General features: G+C 50.8%; 1 protein-coding gene across 5 annotated transcripts in view; it reads right to left on the bottom strand.

Annotated features, from left to right (window-relative positions):
• Positions 1–21,592, bottom strand: part of GPAT2 (glycerol-3-phosphate acyltransferase 2, mitochondrial) — a 101,867-nt gene that overhangs the window by 32,360 nt on the left and 47,915 nt on the right. Inside the window, exon 1 of one of the 5 annotated variants that reach the window (XM_019481152.2) lies at positions 3,737–3,894. The exons of 2 other annotated variants lie outside the window; for them this stretch is intronic. The gene's annotated coding sequence lies outside the window, so the exon portion shown is untranslated. Of the gene's footprint in view, positions 1–3,736; positions 3,895–21,592 lie in introns of those variants that run through there. 2 more of the 5 variants (XM_014611530.3, XM_019481154.2) reach the window with 2 other exon arrangements.

Below are 21,592 nucleotides of genomic sequence, written 5' to 3'. Positions count from 1 at the left end.
TCTGAGTAGGAAGAACCTTCACCACAACTATAAGATAGGTGGTAGCCTGCTGGCTAGCATGGCATCTGAATGGGACTTGGGGGTCACAACTGACCACAAAATGAATACGAGCCAACAGTGAGAGGAAGTTGCCAGCAGGGCAAGCAGAACCCTGGCGTGCGTCAGCCGATGTGTCGCCAACGGACCCAAGGAGGTGCTTCTCCCTCTCTACTCAGCGCTGGTAAGGTCACAACCGGAGTACTGTGCCCAGTTTTGGGCACCACACTTCAAGAAGGATGCAGATAAACTCGAGAGGGTGCAAAGAAGGGCCACCTGCATGATTAGGGGCCTGGGGGATAGGCCCTATGAGGAAACTCCAGAAGCTGGGCTTGTTCAGTCTGGGTAAGAGGAGGCTGCAAAGTGACTTGATAGCCACCTACAAATATGTCAGGGGGAATATCAGGAGCGGGGGGAGGAACTCTTCAGGAAGGCACCCCTTGGGAGGACAAGGATCAATGGTCACAAATTAATAGAGGAAAGATTTAAGCTGGGCATAAGGTAGAACTTCTTCTCCATAGGGGTAACTAGAACCTGGAACACACTCCCAGCAGAGGTGGTACAGTCACCATCCTTGGAGGTATTCAAGAGGAGGCTGGATAAGCACCTCGTTCGGCTAGTTTGAGCTCTTTAACCTCCTGCCTATGGCAGGGAACCAGACTCGAAGATCTTACAGGTTCCTTCCGGTCCACTGACTCTGTGACTCTATATTGAACAAAATCAGTCCCATGACAAACCCCTGGGGCACTCCACTTGATACCAGCTGCCAACTAGACATCGACCCATTGACTACTACCCTCTGAACACAATGATCCAGCCAATTTTCTATCCACCTTGCAGTCCATTCATCTAACCCTTACTTCCTTAGCTTGCTTGCAAGAATGTTGTGGGAGACCATATCAAAAGCTTAGCTAAATGCAAGGTTTATCACAGGGGTTGGCAACATTTTTGGGAACAGTACCAAAACATCCACAAGCTCGACTTGTAAGATATTGGCGTGTCAGGAGCAGACAGAGGAGGAGTCCTAAGGGGCCAAATCCGTGTTCTGGCAGTGCAGTCCCAGCCCCTTCCCTGCTGTATACCTCAAGATGCGCGTGCCAAGCAAAATGCCTTCGCATGTCACACTCTGGCACCCATGCCAGGGGTTGTCTACCCCTGGTATATCATGTCCACTGTGCTTTCTGCATCTAGAGCCAGTCATCTCATCCTAGAAGGCAGTCAGGTTGGTCAGGCACGACTTGCCCCTGACGAGTCCATGCTGACTGTTCATAATCACCTTCTTCTCCAAGTGCTTAGAAATGGATTCCTTGAGGACCTGCACCATTTTTCCAGGGACTGAGGTAAAGCTGACTGGTCTGTAGTTCCCTGGATTCTCCTTCTTCCCCTTCTTAAAGATGGACACTATGTTTGCCCTTTTCCAATCATCCAGGAAATCTCCTGACTGCCACAAGTTTTAAAAAACAACAGCCAGGAGCTCTGCAATCACATCGGTCAACTCCCTCAGCGCCCTCGGGTGCATCCCAGCCGGCCCCATGGACTTGTACATGTCCAGCTTTTCTAAATCGTCCCTAACCTGTTCTTTTACCACTGTTGGCTGCTCACCTCCTCCCCAAACTGCGCTGCCTGGTGCAGTAGTCTGGGAGCTGACCTTGCCTGTGAAGACTAGGACAGCTAAATGTCGGTCCTCTCTGGATCCCAATCTACTTTATACTGGTATAAAAGATGCCACATGTCCAAGCCCTAAATAGCATAAATGCAATGGGCCAAACATTTTCAATCTTGGGTGGCAAAGGGCAGACAACTTCATGCCAATTCAAGCCCCCCGGTTCTGTAAAGAACATCGCAGCAGATGTCAGTGGGACTACTTACAGTGCATAAGCCACAGCATCGACACAAGGCAAAGCAGGATCATGGCCTCAAATAACTACACCATAAACTGTTACGGTTCTTTGGGTAAATATGATATCTTTTATTAAACCAACTAAATAGTTGGAAAAACTGTTTTTTTGCAAGCTTTCAGGCACAAACACCAATCTTCAGAAGGATGTTTGTGCCCAAAAGCTTGCAAAGAACAATTTTTCCAACTATTTAGTTGATCTAACAAAAGATATCACATTTACACAAAGAACCTTGTCTGCCTGTCCTTACAGACCAACATAGCTACAACCAACATCCCCCTACAACATAAACTGGCAGCCTACCCACAATGCTGAAAAACATGTCAGTAGCTACTGCAATAGATTAAACTTGACACCATACCCTCCAAAATAAATTATTTGGCATCTCAAATTTATCCCACATTATTAGCCTCTGAGTAACCCAAGCCTTGATCCCAAAAACAGGTACGAGGTGGTAAAATATGAGGTTGTTTTGCCTGATTTCATGGAAGCGTAAGTAGGTACCGCAGAGCAGGATGCAGAAATCACTGACTCTTTCATGCTCTATATTGACACAGCACCTAGTACACTGGGGAGCTGATCCAAGGCACTACAGCAGCACTTGCATTAAAATCATAATGGGTGTAGGACTTGGCCTTGTTTGGGACACTTTCCACTATTCAGGCATGGAGATGTGCTAGAACTGAGGGCAGTTCTTTCTTCTTACATCAGTTAAGAAAAATGATCTTTTTTGTCACATTCAGATCTCTTTAACAAGGGAAAAAAAGCCTCTCTCCCATCTTCAGACTCAGCTCAGACATGCTGGGCTGAGGCCTTGTCAGAGGAATGGGCCAGTTACCGCATCTAAAAGGATTTGATTTAGGAAGAATAGAGGGTTGGTTTGTGCAAACAGCAGGCTGCTTTGCAGACTCCAGATATTTTTCTTAACAATAAAACATACAATGCAGGAGAAATAGCATTATTATTTAGCTGTGCTGCAAACGTGCCAGGGGAGCCAGAACTAGGGCCCCGCTGTGCAAACCCGGATCAAAAGGCCAGCCACACAGACAGCTTGCAACCCAGGCACCACAGCTCCGAGTCCCATACAACAGGCTGGAATCAAGGCAGCAAGGACCTGAGAAATGGAGGGGCCAAGCCACAGCCCCGACCCCCCTTTTTGGGGGGCAGCTGAGAGTGATTGCCCTGTAGTCTGGGCTCTGTAGAGCCCGATATGTCGATTGTGGCCCCGTGGAGCTGAGAAGCCGTAAACGCACACATGATTTGGGTACAAGGCGGGGAGCCACACAGCCTTGCATATAGTCTGGGAAGCCCTGAGCCCCAAGGAGCTTCGTGGCATGGACTCCCTCGCAGCCGAGCCTCAGGGCTTGCACGCACCCAGGTAGCGCCGCACCTCCACTCCGGGCGGCCCTGGGTGAATTTTTAGCATCGCACCCCCCAACCCCCCTTTGCCAGAGATAATGATAATAACCAGATGCTGGGAGGAAAAAATTATCCTTTTTCTGCCGGGGCCCCAGGCGGCCGCCCGGTTCACCCATGCCGGTGTCGGGCCCTGCACGGGGGGAGCTAGGGAGAGACCCAGGAGGCCTGTGCGCTGTATGCAGACCTGGGGGGACAGAGGGACTAGGGCCTCACGCAGCCTTGGGGACAAGCTGCAGGGCTGGGCAGTGGGGGCTGGACGAGGGCGGGAACTGGGAAGGGAAGGGAAGGGAAGGGAGCTCGGGGCGCTGCATGCAGGCGGGGGCGGCGGCGGCGGGGCATGCCCTGTGTCTGGCCCAGCAGGCTAGGGCAGCGGCAGCACTCACCCGGCCGGCAGCGGCAGGTGCGGCCGCGCTGGGCGCTCACCTCTGCGGGGCTGCGATCGGGCACCCGCCTGCCTCAGTTTCCCCTGCACGTGCGCCCCCTCTGGAGCCAGAGCGGGCTTTTTTCAAAGCCGGAGGTATTACCGTCTCCTGGACCGACCTCCCTCCCTGGGCGGGGGGGAGGGGGGGGGAGCCCGGGCTTTCCCAGCAGAGCCTGCTTAAACTGATCTGTGCAGAGGCAGACATGCAACAGGGGTCCATCCTGCCCCCGCTCTTGTATCATCGCCCTCTGCAAACATTAATTAGTCATCCTCTTAATGATGGCTTGCTTTTGCAGTGCCTTAAGAGCATGCTAAATATATTGGCCGGCTGTCCTACAAGCCTTGCAAGGGCCCCTCTCACCACCCCGCCAGGCATCAGCCCCACTCAGTGCCCTCTTTGCTGTATTCCCAAGCCAGAGGTTTCCACTTTGCCAGTTGCAGGCCCCTGCCCAGTAGAGACTACTTGCCAACTCCTGGCATGGCAGCTTCCAAACATCAAGGCATTTAGACCCATTGCACCAACGGGTAAACTGAGGCACAGGTATGCTGCAGGCATTCATGCATTGGCTCATCTTCAAGGTCAGAGCTACACAGGGAACTTCTGGTGTCATGGGGTTGGGGATTTCTGACTGCCTCCCTGTGCCCGAGTGCAGGGGCAGATGCACCAGCATTATTAAAAAGTGTTTGCTGGTAGAGCTGGGTCAGCAAAGCAATCTGGGGAAAGCACTTTTGATAGTATAAGCTGGGTTTGCATGAAGGGGGTGGCTGGTGTTGCTATACCAACACCCTTTTCATTTTACATCAGACACCAACAGGACTGCTCCCCTGCTTAAAGTTAAGCATGCAGGAGCTCAAGTGTTTGCAGGGTGCTAGGAACAGAGATGCTTCCCTCCTTAATAGATACAAAATGTTCCTGCTCCTCCCATACCCAACCAGGGCCCCCTATAACTCGGACGGATGCCACGGAAAAGCTCTCGGATGAGGGTTGATCCGTTCCTAACAAAATGAGTTGTTACCCTGCTTTATAAATTGTTGGATGCATATCAATGGGTGTATGAAAATTCTTTGAAGAGCCAAACTTGTATTATTGATGTTTTCATCTTTTGCAATATGTTTTGTCCAAAGACTAAAAAAGCAATTAGATAAAGTTATAGCCCTACTGCAGTGTTTTAAATAAATAAATAAATAACAGTCATTTTTCCCCTTTTTTGAGCAATACAAGTAAAGAAAAAAAAATAATCCTCCAGAAGTCATAAACATCCATCAATCTTACAATCACCATAAAAGTGGCCCAAACTATTTTTTTCCCTCTCTCTCTAGAGCTGGTTTTTGTTAAGGGGGAAAAACAATCATCTGAAACTCTCTAGGCCAAATTTCAAAGTGGAGCAAATTATTATAGGAGAGTCTGAGACGTCTGAAAAGGGGATCTTGGAAGTGCTGACACATTCTCCACTGCAGCAGCTCTGGCTGGCTGACATTAAAGTAAATATTGTGAAAAATGGCCTCAAAATTCACTGTCAGCCACAGTGAAGTGGTGCAGAAAAGTAAATAAAGGGGAACAATCTATTCCTGTCTAATATCAGGTGAAGGCTGACCGTTCTGTAATGGGCTGGTGTTAATAGGCAGATGGAAGAGGAAAAGTTGGGAGCATAAGCAGAAGAGAAAGGCGACGCCACAGAAGAGGATGCAGTCTACGTATGCCAAAGGCACAATCCAAGTTGCTCAGGTGGAAGTGGGCTCGTTCTCACCCCAGTACAGAGAAGCAGCCTAAGGCCTGGCACCTCACTCATCCCAGGGGAGGAGGATATAACTCTATGACCTTTGGCAAGTTAAGTCAGTGGCACAGCAGGGGGTAACATCCAGGCCTCAGGGTTCTCATGCTCCTTCAGCTAGTCATTATCTCCATCCAAAATACTTACTATTGCTAACTAGCTTGAAACTGCACTGTCAATCCTTTTCCCTGGGGGGCTTTCCTTCTTACAGCAGTGTGACACATGACTGGCTGCAGCTTACCCTCAGTATACACTGGCATGAGCAAGGAGTCAGAATCGGGACCCTAATGCCTCTTGCTCTACTCAGAAAGCACAGCACAAGCCAGCTGGCAGGACTGAGTCTTGGCAGACTCAGAGGAGTGTGATGGCTGGAGCCGCCCCCAGATCTTCTGGGTACTGTTATCGAGATCGGGGAAGATGAGGCAGCTCTGCAAAGAGCGAGGCACACAACTGTTGCCTTTGAGTACTGAAGGCAACAGACTGGATGCCTCCCTGGGGTACCCATCCTGGGCGCAGGGGGCTAGCTGGAACAGACCTGGAGGCCTTTTAGCTTCTGCCCCAAGCTAAACAGGGAACACAGAAGGCAGGGCTCCATCGGGGCAACAGGTATTTAACCAGGGGCTTTGCTGCTCCAATCTGGATTGCACAAAAGGAAACTTATTCAGAGCCCTGCCCCTCCTTGCATCCCCTTTGCTCTCATTCTCAAGCATTCCTCTGTGGCTCTCCGGAGTACTATCTGCAGGGCTGATCTTGGCCAGCGTGCCAGGCACTCCAGGGACGTAGCCACGGTACCACACAGCACCATGGAGCAATCCCCTTGCTGCTGCAACAGGGCTGTGCCCTGAGCCATCCATACAACTAATTCCAGCCTTCCCACTCCCTAGGCCATTTCCCACCAAATATCATGTGTGCAGCAGACCTCTGTAATGTGGCCGTTTCATCAGACAACGACCTGGCCCTTTTCTCCAGAGATGTCCAGGTGCTTTGCAGACAGCAACCCAAGGCAGGTTTTGCAGTAGAATAAGCCAAGGAGCAGCAGTGCTGGCTGAGAATGTCCTGTCAGAGCATTGCCAAAGGCAGCATAAAGGGGCTGTTCTCACAAGAGCAGAAGTTCCCGCAGAAAATGCTTTGGCTTTTTCCAAAATGCTTTGGACATTTTTCCCACCAAATGTTTTTCTGCTTCCAGCTGTCAATTCCTGGGTTTACTTTTCCCCAAATAAAGGAAAGAGATGAAAAGGAAAAAAGGAGAGAGATTGTTTTGGCTGAGGTATGTCACAGGAGAAGAGAATTCCCGACCAGCTCCAGTACACGGCCACATTTCCTGCAAGTGCAAGGAGCCCCAGCAGCCCACAACAGGGAGGGCTGGGGCACAAGGTGTTATTCTGGATTCCTCTTCTCCCTCCCAGGGCCATGGTCACTGAGACTCCCATATGCTCTCAGAAGCGTGCTCACTGGAGTGCTAGGGACTTATTAGTTCAGACAGGCTTGGCCAGTGGCATTTCATGTCTGGATCCAGGCGCCAGCCCCCAGCTCTGGAGCTAGTGATTTAGAAAATAGGAAAGCATTAATCTGCTTGTTAAAAGACTCTGCGCGATCTGACAGAATGAAAGTCCAGGCCCCTCAGTGATGTCTGGGCATGCTGAGAGCTCAGGTACACGCCCCAGGTGAGCAGGTCCTGAGAGAGACTGCCTTTTGCCAAAAAGAGGTAAAGCGCTGCTCGACCTGGTACTGGCTACTGGGGATGACCTAATCGGCAACCTAGAGATTGATGGGAAGCTGGGTGACAGCAACCACGAGCTGATCGCCTTCACCATCCACCGTAAAGCTGGCAAGTCAGTCAGCAACATTGAAGTCCTTGACTTCAGGAAAGCTGACTTTGACAAGCTCAGGAGGCTCGTCAGTGAGGCCCTAAGGGACCACAACCCCAGGGAGAGGGGAGTTCAAGAAGAGTGGTTGCTCCTCAAGGGAGCGATCTTCAATGCACAAGCTAATTCTATTCCATCTCGGAGGAAAGGCAGCAAAAGGGCACAGCAGCCCCCCTGGCTCTCCAGGGACCTAGCAGACCTCCTGAGGCTAAAAAGAAAAGCCTATAAAGGATGGAGGATGGGATTCACCTCCAAGGAGGAATATTCTGCACTGGTCCGGTCCTTCATGAACCAAACCAGGAAAGCCAAGGATGCAACTGAACTCCAAATAGCTTCAAGCATCAAGGACAATAAAAAGTCCTTTTTCAGATATGTGGGGAGCCGGAGGAAAAGCAAGGGCAACGTTGGACCCCTGCTGAACCAGATGGGACAACTGACAACCGACGCCCAGGAAAAAGCCAACCTATTAAATGGGTACTTTGAGTTGGTCTTTCATCAGTCCCATGGGATGCCCATGCCCACTACGGGACAGGGAGGTCCGGGTGAGGGAGATCCCCTGCCCTCCATCAATGCTGACCTCATGAAGGAACACCTAGAGAGGCTGGATACCTTCAAGTCAGCCGGCCCTGACAATCTTCACCCCAGGGTACTCAAGGAGCTGGCAAGCATCATAGCCCAGCCTCTGGCATGGATCTTTGAAAACTCCTGGGGCTCTGGTGTAGTGCTCAAAGACTGGAAGAAGGCCAATGTGGTGCCTATCTTCAAGAAAGGGAGGAAAGTGGATCCGGCTAACTATAGGCCCATCAGCCTGACTTCTATCCTGGGGAAGATCTTAGAAAAGTTTATTAAAAGAGGCCATCCTTAATGGACTGGCCAATGCCAACATCCTGAGGGATAGCTAGCATGGGTTTGTTGCGGGTAGGTCTTGCTTGACCAATCTCATTTCCTTCTACGACCAGGTGACCTATCACCTGGACAAGGGAGAGGAGATTGATGTTGTATATCTTGACTTTAAAAAAGCCTTTGATCTGGTATCCCACGATCACCTCTTGGCAAAACTGGCCAACTGTGGCCTTGGGTCCACCACGATCTGCTGGCTGGGAAATTGGCTCCGTGGTCAGACCCAGAGAGTAGTAATTGGTGGAAGTCAATCATCATGGTGCCCTGTGACCAGTGGGGTCCCCCAAGACTCTGTCCTTGGACCCATATTGTTCAACTTCTTCATTAATGTTGTGGACATTGGAGTCAGAAGTGGACTGACCAAGTTCGCCGATGACACCAAAGGTCTGGAACAGCCTGCCACCGGAGGTTGTTCAAGCACCTACATTGAACACCTTCAAGAGTAAATTGGTTGCTTATCTTGCTGGGATCCTATGACCCAAGCTGACTTCCTGCCCTTCGGGCAGGGGGCTGGACTCGATTTTCCGAGGTCCCTTCCAGCCCTAATATCTATGAAATCTATGAAATTTCCTCTTCCCTACCAGGAGCCCCCGGTGACAGGGGATTCTCTCTCTTCTCTTGCAGTTCAAGGACCCATGTCCAGGAAAAGCCAAGTCAGCTTTTATCCTTTTCTACTCCCTTATGATGTGCACCAGTAGCTTGAGATACTGAAGCTACAGGTTTCAGTTGGGATTGAGATCTCCATTGGGCCAGTGCAATACACTCCCTTTATACAGAAACAGTCCCCCCAGTCTTCCTACTTGGATGTTTGACAGAGAAATACCAGGTCCTGCTTTTTTTCCCTACTTTTGCTAGTGGAAGACCAAGGAGAGCACTTTCTTGTCCCTTCTTTTTTTGGATTGGTTCACAAGTCTTTCACAACAAGAGCTTTCCTCACAAATGTTTGTTGGCCCTTTGAGCTGAATAAATCAAAAGAAACAAGGAACAAAGTTTTAATTGGCCTGACTGAACACTGCAAACATGCTTTCATTTCCAAATGCTTTCATTCTCCTTGGTATTTTCAATGCCAGTTGCCAAACACAAGCACAATACAAGTTCAATACAAGGACAGGGGCGAAATTCTGTAGCCTGTGTTATAGAGAAGGTCACTTCTGGCATTGAAACCTAGGAGTTTTAAGAATCTATTAGTTCAGCTTGCCAGACATCACACCACGCTTTTCCCCACAACACCAAATTCACTCTCCGCTTACCCACTTCCAGGCACTGCTGCTCTATATATTGGAAAAGAGCAAGGACCCATTCCACATGACAGCAGAAAACAACTGCAGAATAGCAGTTAGAATAGCAGCATGTTCCCTTCAATAACTACCTGGACAATCAATGAGCACAGTAAAGCTTTGAAGCTGCCCTGCATAGGCTCTGAGAGCTGAGCATTTGCACTGTGCACCGCAGAGGTGCGGAGAGAGGAATTTCATCTCTCTCACAAACCGGCAGGACACTTGAAAATCCCCATCGCTCTAGAAAGCAGTGCTCAGCAATGCTGCATGACATTCACCTTGCAGGGGAGAAGGCATATACCCCACAGGTCTGGATTTTATAATACTCAGGACTAAGATGGTTTAAAAGCACCCAGGGATTTGGGGAGCACCGAGCTTGAGAGGGGCCCAGTTTCCACAAAACACTGAACACCTATGCTCAAACTCATGGCCCGCTCAGCCCAAACCCTGTAACACTCAGATTCTTGGCCTCTATGGGTGCTTGTACATGTTACAAGATTATCACCAGTGGCTGTTCAAGTACTTTGCAAGGGGAATTGGGAAATGTTTGCCAAGTACTGTACATGTTTTATATCTTGCTTTTATGGCCATGGAAATCAAACTGCTGAGGGACGGAGGTCCAGCATGCTCCAAAGTGGCTTTGAACAGAAGCCTTGGGTTTGGAAGACTCAGTGAGAGAGACAAATGCTAAATGCTCGTTCCTCATTTCCTCAGCCACGGCTGCCCCTTCACAGCTAAAGCAGGCAGCAAGTGCCATGGGGCTGCAGCTGTCCTGGAAATTGGGAGCCCTCAGTGTTTCATATCAGGAACCCTGGCAATGAAGGCACACAAAATTAGGAGGCACACTTGAAAAGAAAGGCTTGGCTTGCCCATAGCAGTACAGCAAGGTCATGGTGCAGAATCAAACCCAGGTGTCTGAGTTCTCTTCTTCAGGCCATTGCATCTGTTCACTACAAAGACCCACATACTGTCAAGTAATTCCTCTTGGAGGGCTTCTCCTTGCTATGTCCCTGCCATGGCCTGCTCCCATGAGTGTGTGCCAAACCCAGAAGTGCAGAGGTGACGCTGCTCCATGGGGCTGCCCCACATGCCGCTTTCACATGCTCTGGAGATGGAGGTCTCAAGAGCAGACACAGGTGTGCACTTCACCGTCATGGTGCCACGTGTTATCACTAAGTAATATCTCTGATGCCCTGCAGCACAAGAGGGACAGAAGCTAAAGAACCCAGCTGTCCAGGTATCCATCCAGTTCCCTGCTCTAACCAGCTAGAAACCATTTCCTCCTCAATATGTCGAGCTCTAATCAACATGCACAAATGCCAGGAATAAGTGTAATGTGGAGGTAAAAAAACCCAAGTGAACCAGACCCAGCATGCTCTCCTTATCACGAGAGACACCGTCCTTTCCTTTGCTGTCCATATAACCATACCCAGACTGCTCCAGGCCTTTGTTTTCAGGCAAAGAACAAGAAAAATGGAGGAAACCCTGCTTGCTCTGCTCAGTCCTGACAGGCCAGGGACAGACAGAAGAAGAAAGTGTAATGTCAGGAGAGTTTTTCATTTGGGGTTGAGGGGATGATCTCATTGGAGGTATACGACTTCTTGCTCTGAGCTCAACTAAATCACTTGATCCTTTCAATCTGCTCAAACAAAAGCATGCTGGGAGGCCACCGAAAACAGCGGGTGAAAAATGAAACTAAAGTGACAGACAAGGGAAGCTTTAAAAAAAAAAAAAAAAATTCAGCTCCCAAATAAGCCCCATCCTGGGGGTTATTTTAATCGTATCTGGTTCCAATTCAGGAGGAAAAATACCCTGGAATGAAGGCAGCAATTTACCACCTGACTCACGACGAGGAGGCTTTAACCATCTCGTGGGATGGCGTTTAAGTGCAGTTGGGAGCTTTTTATGCTCTAATAGTTGTCTCTCAAAGAAAAAAAATGAAGCAGCAGTTTGACTTATTTACTTGGAGAAAAGGAGGATGGCAGAGGGAGGGAGGGAGGGAGGGACCAGGGAGCACTGCCGCAAGGGGGCTTGGTGCATTTACAACTCAGGGATGCAGCCAGGAGGCAGCATGGTCCAGTGGCTTGAGCAGGCGACTGGGAATAGAAGCCAGGGGGTCACTATTCCCACCCCTCTGAAGGGAGTGGGATCAAGGGCTCGGAGCCAGGGATTTGGAGAGATTCTGTGGCTGGTACTAGGAGGGAGTCGGGTCCTAAGGGCCTGAGAGGCAGTAATCTCACACTAACCCCCACTCAAGGAGTGAGAAAGGTCTCCTAGTGAGAACCAAAGGACCTGGAAGTCAGGACTTCTGGTTCCAGTCCCAGCTATACAAGGAAAAACATGGTTTAACAATTCTGGCAGGAGGCAAGGAGTCAGGATCTGAATTCCAGGTCCAAAATACAGTGTTTTACAGAGCAAGAGGCAGTGGAACAGTCCTGAGGACATTGCGACGTCTGTGACCTTGGGCAAACAGGTACCTCGGATCCCCTCCCAAAACCACTCATGACTCGAGCTGCCTGTCAGGGGCTCCGTACACACCGTTCCTGGGAGCCCACGACTGCTGTGAAAATGCTTCTGGTCTGGGGCCTGAGCTCAAGTCTCCCAAGTGTCCCCGTCCTTCCCCTTAGAACACCCCAGCCCATATGGTGATCCAAAGGCCAAGGGCAGCCTCCCACTTCCCCTTCCCTCCAGTGCTGGAGCTGGGACATCAGCCTGGACATTTCCATAAAAGCCTAACAGCTTCTCTGTTATTACAGCCAGGGGACAGGCACTGCTGAGCTCTCGGGGCTGTGTGATGCATATGTTACCTATGCCAGCACAGCAACAGCTTGGGGCACAGTGCAGCAGCATCTGCTGAGCCACCCAGAAGCCACCAGGCTACCGAGGGCCCTGCACTCCCAGCGCCAGCCCTCCCCGCCAGCACGAGGCTGTTTGTGCCTGGAAACACGAGCGCTAATTGAGCGGATGCTGACGAAGAGCTGAGCTCAAAGCCAGCATCAACAGATTAATTTCTCTCTCCCCCTCACTCCTGCCCGTTCTCCCTCCCTTTTGTTTCCCGGTGAAGAGCACATTGTTCGGGGGAGATGGCAGCCAAGTGCGCTACGCCTTTGTGATGCGAGGCATGAAAGGGAAGGAGAGACAAGAGGGCTGAGAGGGGAGGGCTGGGGGGAAATGGGGGACAATAGCATGGAGAGCACTGAGTCATCCCTGCCCAGAGGAGGGAAAGGAGACAACCACTCGAGGGCCAGGAGGAAGGTCAAGCGGGCTGGGGACAGGGGTCACAGGGGCAGCAGCGTGACCAACTAGCCGGGAAATGCGGGGCTGGGGTCAGCATGGCACAGACCAGGCCTCACTAAGCTGACCCAGCCAGGCTGGCAACACCCTGTCCGCACACCGCCCTGCTGTCAGGCACGCGGGGAGCCATGCATCTAGGCACAGCAAAAAAACCCTTCTTTTTTGCTGCACGTTGCACAGCTCCACAAAGGGGCACTGCTGCCAGGGCTGTGCCAGGACAGCTCTGGCAGCAGCAGCCCCACAATGTCATCAACCTCTTAGACTCGGTCCCCAGGTCCTGCTGCACGCCGGCAGGACAGCCCCTTGCCTCAGTTTCTTTTCACAGCCTCTGCCCGTTGTTGATTCATACTGCAAGCTCTGCATAGCGGGGCAGTATCTTGCTGCATGCCGTGGCATCTTGGGGCCCCAATTTCTCTTGAGGCCTTCGGCCATTCAGCACAGCACCCTCCCATGTCAGTCCTGCAGGAAGCCCCGTCTCCAAACTAGAGGAAACCATGGCTGAACCAAGACCAAACATCACATTTCTCCTCCTGGTCACCACTAGGGACCTTTAGTTAAGAGCAGGGGCTTCTTGTTAACACCTGGGCCCATACTTGTGTTCACAAACAGGGGTAGTCATGTCTAGCAAGGCCTCTTCCCTGAGGAAAACAAATCAAGTACATAAGCTGTATGCCAAGGACTCTCTGCAGCAGAATCATGTCCCCTCTGTCTGAGAATGTCAAGGAGAGCCACGCGTCCCTGCAAGCCGATATTGGTGACCAGGGTGGACAACTGGAGACCCTCTGGGTTAAAATCCATGGGGAACATGGCACAGGGGACACAAAGGTGGGAGTCTACTACAGACCTCCCACCCAAAGTCAGGAGCTTGACCAGAAGTTTGCCAGGGAATTGGCTGAGGCCACACGCTCCCGGTCCATGGTTGTCATGGAAGACTTCAAACTACCCAGACATCTCGTGGGAAGAGCGCTCAGCTAAATCCAAGCAGTCACAAAGCTTCCTCGCATGGGTGGATGACCTATGTGACACAAGAAGTCTACGGGCTGACAAGAGGTAAAGTGCTGCTTGACCTGGTACTGGCAACCGGGGACGACCTAATCAGCAACCTAACAATTGATGGGAAGCTGGGTGACAGCGACCACAAGCTGATCACCTTCACCATCCTCCATGAAGCTGGCAAGTCAGTTGAGAACTTCCGTATTGCTGACTTCAGGAAAGCTGACTTTGACAAGCTCAGGAGGCTCGTCGGCGAGGCCCTAAGGGACCACAACCCCAAGGAGAGGGGAGTTCTGGAAGAGTGGTTGCTCCTCAAGGGAGTGATCCTAGATGCATAAGCTAAGGCTATCCCATCTCAGAGGAAAGGCAGCAAAAGGGCACAGCAGCCGCCCTGGCTCTCCAGGGAACTAGCAGACCTCCTGAGGCTAAAAAGAAAGGCTTACAAAGGATGGAGGACTGGATCCACCTCCAAGGACAAATATTCCACACTGGTCCAGACCTGCAGGGAACGAACCGGGAAAGCCAAGGCTGCGAGGAACTCCAACTCGCTACAAGTATCAAAGGTAATAAAAAGTCCCGTTTTAGATATGTGGGGAGCCGGAGGAAAAGAAAGGGCAACATTGGACCCCTGCTAAACCAGATGGGACAACTGACGACCGATGCCCAGGAAAAAGCCAACCTATTAAATGGGTACTTGGCGTCAGTCTTTCATCAATCCCACAGGATGCCCCTGCCCATTACAGGACAGGGAGGCCTGGGTGAGGGAGATTCCCTGCCCTCCATCAATGCTGACCTCGTGAAGAAACACCTTGAGAGGCTGGATACCTTCAAGTCAGCTGGCCCTGACAGGTTACACCCAAGGGTACTTAAGGAGCTGGCAAGCGTCATAGCTCAGCCCCTGGCACAGATCTTCGAGAACTCCTGGTGCTCTGGTGAAGTGCCCGATGATTGGAAGAAGGCCAGTGTGGTGCCTATCTTCAAGAAAGGGAGGAAAGTGGATCCAGCAAACTACAGGTCCATCAGCCTGACCTCTATCCTGGGGAAGGTCTTAGAAATAATTATCAAAGAGGCCATTCTTAACAGACTGGCCGATGGGCAACATCCTGAGGGATAGCCAGCACAGGTTTGTTGCGGGTAGATCTTACTTGACCAATCTCATTTCCTTTTATGACCAGGTGACCTACCACCTGGACAAGGGAGAGGAGATTGATGTTGTATATCTTGACTTCAAAAAAGCCTTCGATCTGGTATCCCACAATCACCTCTTGGCAAAACTGGCCAATTGTGGCCTTGGGTCCACCACGATCTGCTGGCTAGGGAATTGGCTCCGTGGTCAGACCCAGAGAGTGGTGGTTGATGGAAGTTAATCGTCGTGGTGCCCTGTGACCAGTGGGGTCCCTCAAGTCTCTGTCCTTGGACCTATATTGTTCAACATCTTCATTAATGTTGTAGACATTGGAGGCAGAAGCAGACTGGCCAAGTTTGCCGATGACACCAAACTTTGGGGTAAAGCATCCACACCTGAGGACAATTCAGGCAGACCATGACAGGCTCAGGAAATAGGCAGACGAGAACCTGATGGCGTTTAACACCGAAAAATGCAAGGTTCTCCACCTTGGGAGGAAAAACCTGCAACATCCCTGTAGGCTTGGCAGGGCTACACTGGCTAGCACTACAGATGAAAAGGACTTGGGGGTCATGATTGACCACAAGATGAACATGAGCCTTCAGTGCGATGCTGTGGCTAGTAAAGCAAGCAACACACTGGTTTGCATCCATAGATGCTTCTCAAGCAAATCCCAGGACATCATTTTCCCCTTGTACTCGGCCTTGGTGAGGCCGCAGCTGGAGTACTGTGACCAGTTTTGGGCCCCACAATTCAAAAAGGATGTGGAGAAGCTTGAGAGAGTCCAGAGGAGAGCCACATGAATGATCAGAGGTCAGGAAAACAGACCATACGACAACAGGCTGAGAGCTATGGGACTCTTCAGCCTGGAAAAGCACAGGCTCAGGGGTGATCTGGTGGCCACCTCTAAGTTTATCAGGGGTGTTCATCAGGATCTGGGGGAACATTTGTTTACCAGAGCACCCCAAGGGATGACAAGGTCGAACGGTCATAAACTCCTCCAAAACCGTTTCAGGCTGGACGTAAGGGAGAACAACTTTACTGTCCAAGCCCCCAAGGTCTGGAATAGCCTGCCATTGGAGGTGGTTCAAGCACCTACGCTGAAAGCCTTCAGGAGAAAACTGGATGGTTATCTTGCTGGGATCCTGTGACCCCAGCTGACTTCCTGCCCCTGGGGCAGGGGGCTGGACTCGATCTTCTGAGGTCCCTTCCAGCCCTAATATCTATGAAATCTATTAAATCTGAGACATGGTGACAGGGATGGAAGTTCAGGTCTCCCCACCTCCAAGAAGGGCTGAAGTGGGCCTTGAAAAGCAGGAGGCGGCCAGGGAGCTCTTCCAGCCTCCCCAGGGCTCTCCCCTCTCTGCTGTTCTCTAAGCAAAGCTCTTTCTCTCCATTCTCCCCCAAAATGCAGAGAAGCGGGAGCTAAACCTCGAGCTGGTTGACAGAAATGGCCCACCTGTCTCTGTGACGAGAGAGTAGCATTTCTTATGTAAATTGCTGCCCATTTATTTCCAATCAAAAAACCCAATTCCACTTCTTATTACCTGTTCTTAGGAAGAACAGGAAAATAGAAGAAGGAACAGAAAGAGAGACAGAGATAGGCTTATCAACGCACTCCAAGCACAGGGCGACGACATGTCTGGTATGATATCTGCTTCTCACAGTAAGCTTTTACTGAGTTCAGTCTCTGCCACCACTGTGCTGGGTGCTGTACATGCACAGCGAGAGAGCCCCTGCCCCAAGCCATCCACAGTCTAAATATACAAAGACCAGCTGAAAAAGAAAGGGTGATCCTCCCTGGGGAAACTGTGCCGTGCATTTGGCAGGGCAGGGCAAACTGTCAAAAGAGCTCAGCTCCTGTTTATAGGCTCCAAATTGAGAAGCTGGGAACAAGAAGCTTGAGAGCAGTGGATATCATGCATATCAGTGGCCATGAAGAAGAGCAGCTGAAGCCAAGGCTGGCCCACTGTCCATGAGCAAGCTATGTTCTGCCCATGTCCCTCAGTGCCTCTGGTCCTTGTGTTAGTGGCTCCACTAGTACAAAATAGTGATCTTCTTGACCTACTCATAAACAGGGATGATTTGGTGGGGAATGTAGTAGTGGATGGCAACTTGGGCAGCAGTGACCATGAGATGACAGAGTTCAAGATCCTGAGGAAAGGAAGGATGGAGAGCAGCAGAGTAAGGACCCTGAACTTCAGAAAAGCAGACTGACTCACTCAGGGAATGCATGGGCAGGATCCCCTGGGAAGCCAGTCTGAGAGGGAGGTGAGTCCAGAAGAGCTGACTATACTTGAAAGAAGTCTTACTGAGAGTGCAGGAACAAGCCATCCCAAAGTGCAGGAAGACTAGCAAGTATGGCAGAGTATTGGCTTAGCAGGGAACTCTTCAGTAAACTACATCACAAAAAGGAAGCTTATAAGGAGTGGAAACTTGGACAAATAATTAGGGAAGAATACAAGAGCATTGCTTGGGCATGAGGGGATGAAGTCAGGAAGGCCAAAGCACAATTCGCCTCAGTCTTCACAGGCAACGTCAGCTCTCAAACTACTGCACCAGGTAGCACAGTTTGAGGAGAAGGTGAGTAGCCAACAGCAGCAAAAGAACAGAGACTATTTAGAAAAGCTGGACATGTACAAGTCCATGGGGCCAGATGGGATGCACCCAAGGGTGCAGAGGGAGTTGGTTGATTTGACTTCAGAGCCACTGCCCATCATCTTTGAAAACTCATGGTGATCAGGCGAGGTCCTGGATGATTGGAAAAGGGCAAACATAGTGCCAATATTTAAGAAAGGGAAAAAGGAGGATCCAGGGCACTACAGACCAGTCAGCCTCACCTCAGTCCCTGGAAAAGTCAGACAGCAGATCCTCAAGGAATCCATTTCTAAGCACTTGGGAGGAGAAGTTGATTAGAAATGGTCTGCATGGATTCACCAGGGGCAAGTCATGCCTGACCAACCTGACTGGCTTCTATGATGAGAGGACTGTCTCTGTGGATGTGGGAAAACCAATGGATGTGGTATACCCTGATTTTAGCAAGACTTTCAATAAGGTCTCCCACAACATTCTCGCAGGCAAGCTAAAGACATGTGGGCTGGATGAATGGACCAGAAGATGGGTAGAAAACTGACTGGAGCATCAGGCTCAGAGAGTAGTAATCAATGGGTTGATGTCTAGTTGGCAACTGGTATGAAGTGGAGTGCCCCAGGGGTTGGTCCTGGAGCCAGTTTTGTTAAGTGTCTTCATTAATGACCTTGAAGATGGCATGGAGTGCACCCTCAGAAAGTTTGCAGATGTCACCAAGCTGGGGGGAGTAATAGATACACTGGAGGGTAGGGCTAGGATTCAGAGTGACCTAGACAAATCAGGATTGGATCACAAGGAATCTCATGAGGTTCAACAAAGACAAGTGCAAAGTCCTGCACTTAGGACAGAACAATCCCATGCACCAGTACAGGCTGGGGCTGACTGGCTGGGCAGCAGCTCTGCAGAAAGGGACCTGGAGGTGGCAGTAGACAATAAACTGAATGAGCCAGCTGTGTACCTTTGTTGCCAAAAAGGCTAATGACATCCTTGGCTGCATTGGTAGGGGTGTTGCCAGTAGGTCAAGGAAAGTGATTCTTCCCTTCTGTTCAGCACTAGTGAGGCCACATCTGGAGGACTGTGTTCAGTTTTGGGCAGCCCACTACAGAAAGGATGTGCACAAATTGGAGAGAGTCCAGTGGAGGGCAACAAAAAAAGGTGAGGGGGCTGGGGCACATGACTTCAGAGGAAAGACTGAGGGAACTTGGCTTATTTAGTCTAGAGAAGAGAAGACTGAGAAGGGATTTAATAGTAGCCTTTAACTACCTGAAGAGGGGTTCAAAAGAGGATGGAGGTAGACTGTTCTCAGTGGTGACAGATGACAGAACAAGGAGCAATGGTCTCAAGTTGCAGCAAGGGAGGTTTAGGTTAGATATTAGGAAGAATTTACTACCCTTCTAGTGAGAAGAACACAGAAACAGGTTATCCAGAGAGGTGGTGGAAGCTCCATCCTTGGAGGTTTTCAAGACCCAGCTAGACAAAGCTTTGGCTGGGATGATCTAGCTGGGGATGGCCCTGCTCTGAGCAGGTGGTTGGACCAGATGATCTCCTGAGGTCCCTTACAACTGTAATTTTCTATGGTTCTCTGAACCAGGTGCACAGCGAAGCTATGCCCAAACAGGGGCTTGCAGGTCCTGACTGATGCAGTGTTCCAGGTGCCAGTCCTCCCACCCACTGCACTGGCTCTAAACCACCGAAGGGCAGGTTTCCTCCAGCGGCACAGGGGTTAAGAGCCTGCTGTCTGCCTTCAGGAGCTGCCGCTAAGGAAGCTGGCAGAGTAGAAGGAGCTGATACAGCGGCTGCTGGGAGATGCTGACAGATGTACAGCCCAAGTCATGCTAATAGGCAGTTCTCCGTAGCAGATAATAGCACGTTTTGCTTTCCAAGCCGAGTGTTTTGCCGCAGCCCCTGCGCCTCCCACATGCTGCCGAGGGGCTGCGTCTCTGGAGAGGTGGGTAGGCCAGCAGGGAGGGGAGCAGGTCCTGGCTTCACACTTAGCTGCCTGTCCACAGAAGGAAGGGAGGGAGAACTGAAAAGGATGGGCCACATCTTGATCCCAGGGGCTGGCTCTTTCCCACATGGTGGTAAAGGTCTATTGCCACACTCTGTGCTGGGGAATCCTGTAGCTTCTCTGAACTAGTTCTACCAGGGGGCAGAGAGATGGTTCAAAAGGACCCATCTCAAGCACAAGGTTCTGGCTTTACTTTTCACCCCAGCTCCTCCATCCTTTGTTGGGTAGCTTCAGGGAGGAGTCTTTGATCCCTCTGATCCCTGCTGCCCCAGCATGTATCCAGGGGATCTGCTGCAGAGGTGTGCCACAGGGTGCTGACTGCCCCTAGGGCAAGGTAACGAAGAGCCTGGGCAAGTTCCCCAGAGCTGCAGTGCCAGACTGTGGGGGCAATCCAGTGTAGGGATCTTACAGCAGTGGGTCTGGTTCAGATTGTTCCAGCAGAGTGAGTGTGCATCCCAGGGAACACCCCCATAAGCTAAGCTCAGCCTGTGCCCTCCCTGGCTCAGAAACACTCCCCTACAGGCTCCGATGCCTGCCTGAGCTGCTGGAACTGATGACAGGTCAACAGAGTACACAGGCACCTCCAAAGCTAGTCTCCTACTGGCATGAAACCACTTTGCCCCTATGCATAGCTTCTCTTTCTATGTATCATAACCCCTGGGAGCAAGACATGAGGTCTGCCAGGCACATGTCCTGCCCCAGCAGCTAGGAATATAGGGTCCCACTAGAACAGCAGCTTCCATATCTGGAGGGAGGCCTTCTTAACACAGAGGAGGGGAATCAACCTGTTAACAGGAGCCAGCCATGGTCCTACCTGCTCTGAGACTAGCTGGGGCCAATCACCTCAGCCCCGATTTTGGATCCAAATAGCTAAGCCACTAAAGCTATAGCTCACCAAAATTTCGAGCAGAGATTGCCTTTTCCCCACGTGTGCGCTGTGCTCAGAACACCAGAGCCACAGTCTTGTCTACGGAGCCCAAGACCTGGCCATAATCTAAGCAACTGATGAATAACATCACTAACATGCACGAGCCAGATTTGCAAGCTGACGACCAGGCCAGAGACCAAAACAGCCTGTCTAGTAAAGTTCTTTGCAGGTCACCTTCTGAGATGGTGGGGGGTGTACACACCAGTCAATGGGAGACCGTGGACCATGGAGCAGCCCTGGTTCTAGCAGGTCCTGAATGAGTCCTGGAGTGAGTATGGGTTACAGAAGGAAAGCCAGAGACTATGTCCAACAACAAAAAGATATAGAGGGTAGTCAGAGACAGAGACAGGCTATCTACCACAGAGATGCTCCCCGATGAGAGCTGCCAAGCTGTCTGGAACCGGATCTTCCACAAGGACCTCTGCAAGGACTACGGGGACTTGAAATGGTTGATAGTGCACCGAGCGCTCTCAGTGAGGGCGTGAAGGTACAGGGAGGGATGGGGGATTTGACCCAATTCCCCCAGAAAGACCTGTCAAGAAGAAGCAGAGACTGCTGACCTCCTCTTATGACACTGCCTGTATGCCAAGAGACCAGCTGGGCTGTGGAGAGCTGAGGCTTTTCACCTCTAGATCCTTAATTCAGGATTCAGTCCAGAATTGGTAGGGAACTCACTGTAAAGTGGGGGATCTTATGGCTGACATACAAGACACCTTGGTTCTCTTCCCAGATCTTGCTGCTGACTTGGTACGACTTGAAGCAAGTCTCCCCCTTCACAAACAGCAATACATTTGCACACATCTGCCCACCATGCGGGAGGATGGTGCCAATGGGCTTTGGGAGTGGTGCCAGGTTGATGTCACATGCATGTGGGAAGCAGTCCGAGATCTGTGGGGTGCAGGGCTAAGTGGGCAAAGCAGTGATGCCAGGAGAACTGCCAGCACACAAGCATTTCTGTCACAATACCCACTGCCATGGCTGGCACAGCCACTTGGAAACAGGTTGTTAGGACTGGACTAGATCAATCCAGTGATTGGAGTGACAAATATTTGTGGCTGTTGCAAAA

The sequence above is a fragment of the Alligator mississippiensis genome, chromosome 7 (assembly GCF_030867095.1).
Source record: "Alligator mississippiensis isolate rAllMis1 chromosome 7, rAllMis1, whole genome shotgun sequence".
In the NCBI taxonomy this organism is placed as follows: Eukaryota; Metazoa; Chordata; order Crocodylia; family Alligatoridae; genus Alligator; species Alligator mississippiensis.
The sequence above is the reverse complement of the archived record's forward strand: the minus strand, read 5'-3'. Positions and strand labels throughout refer to the sequence as shown.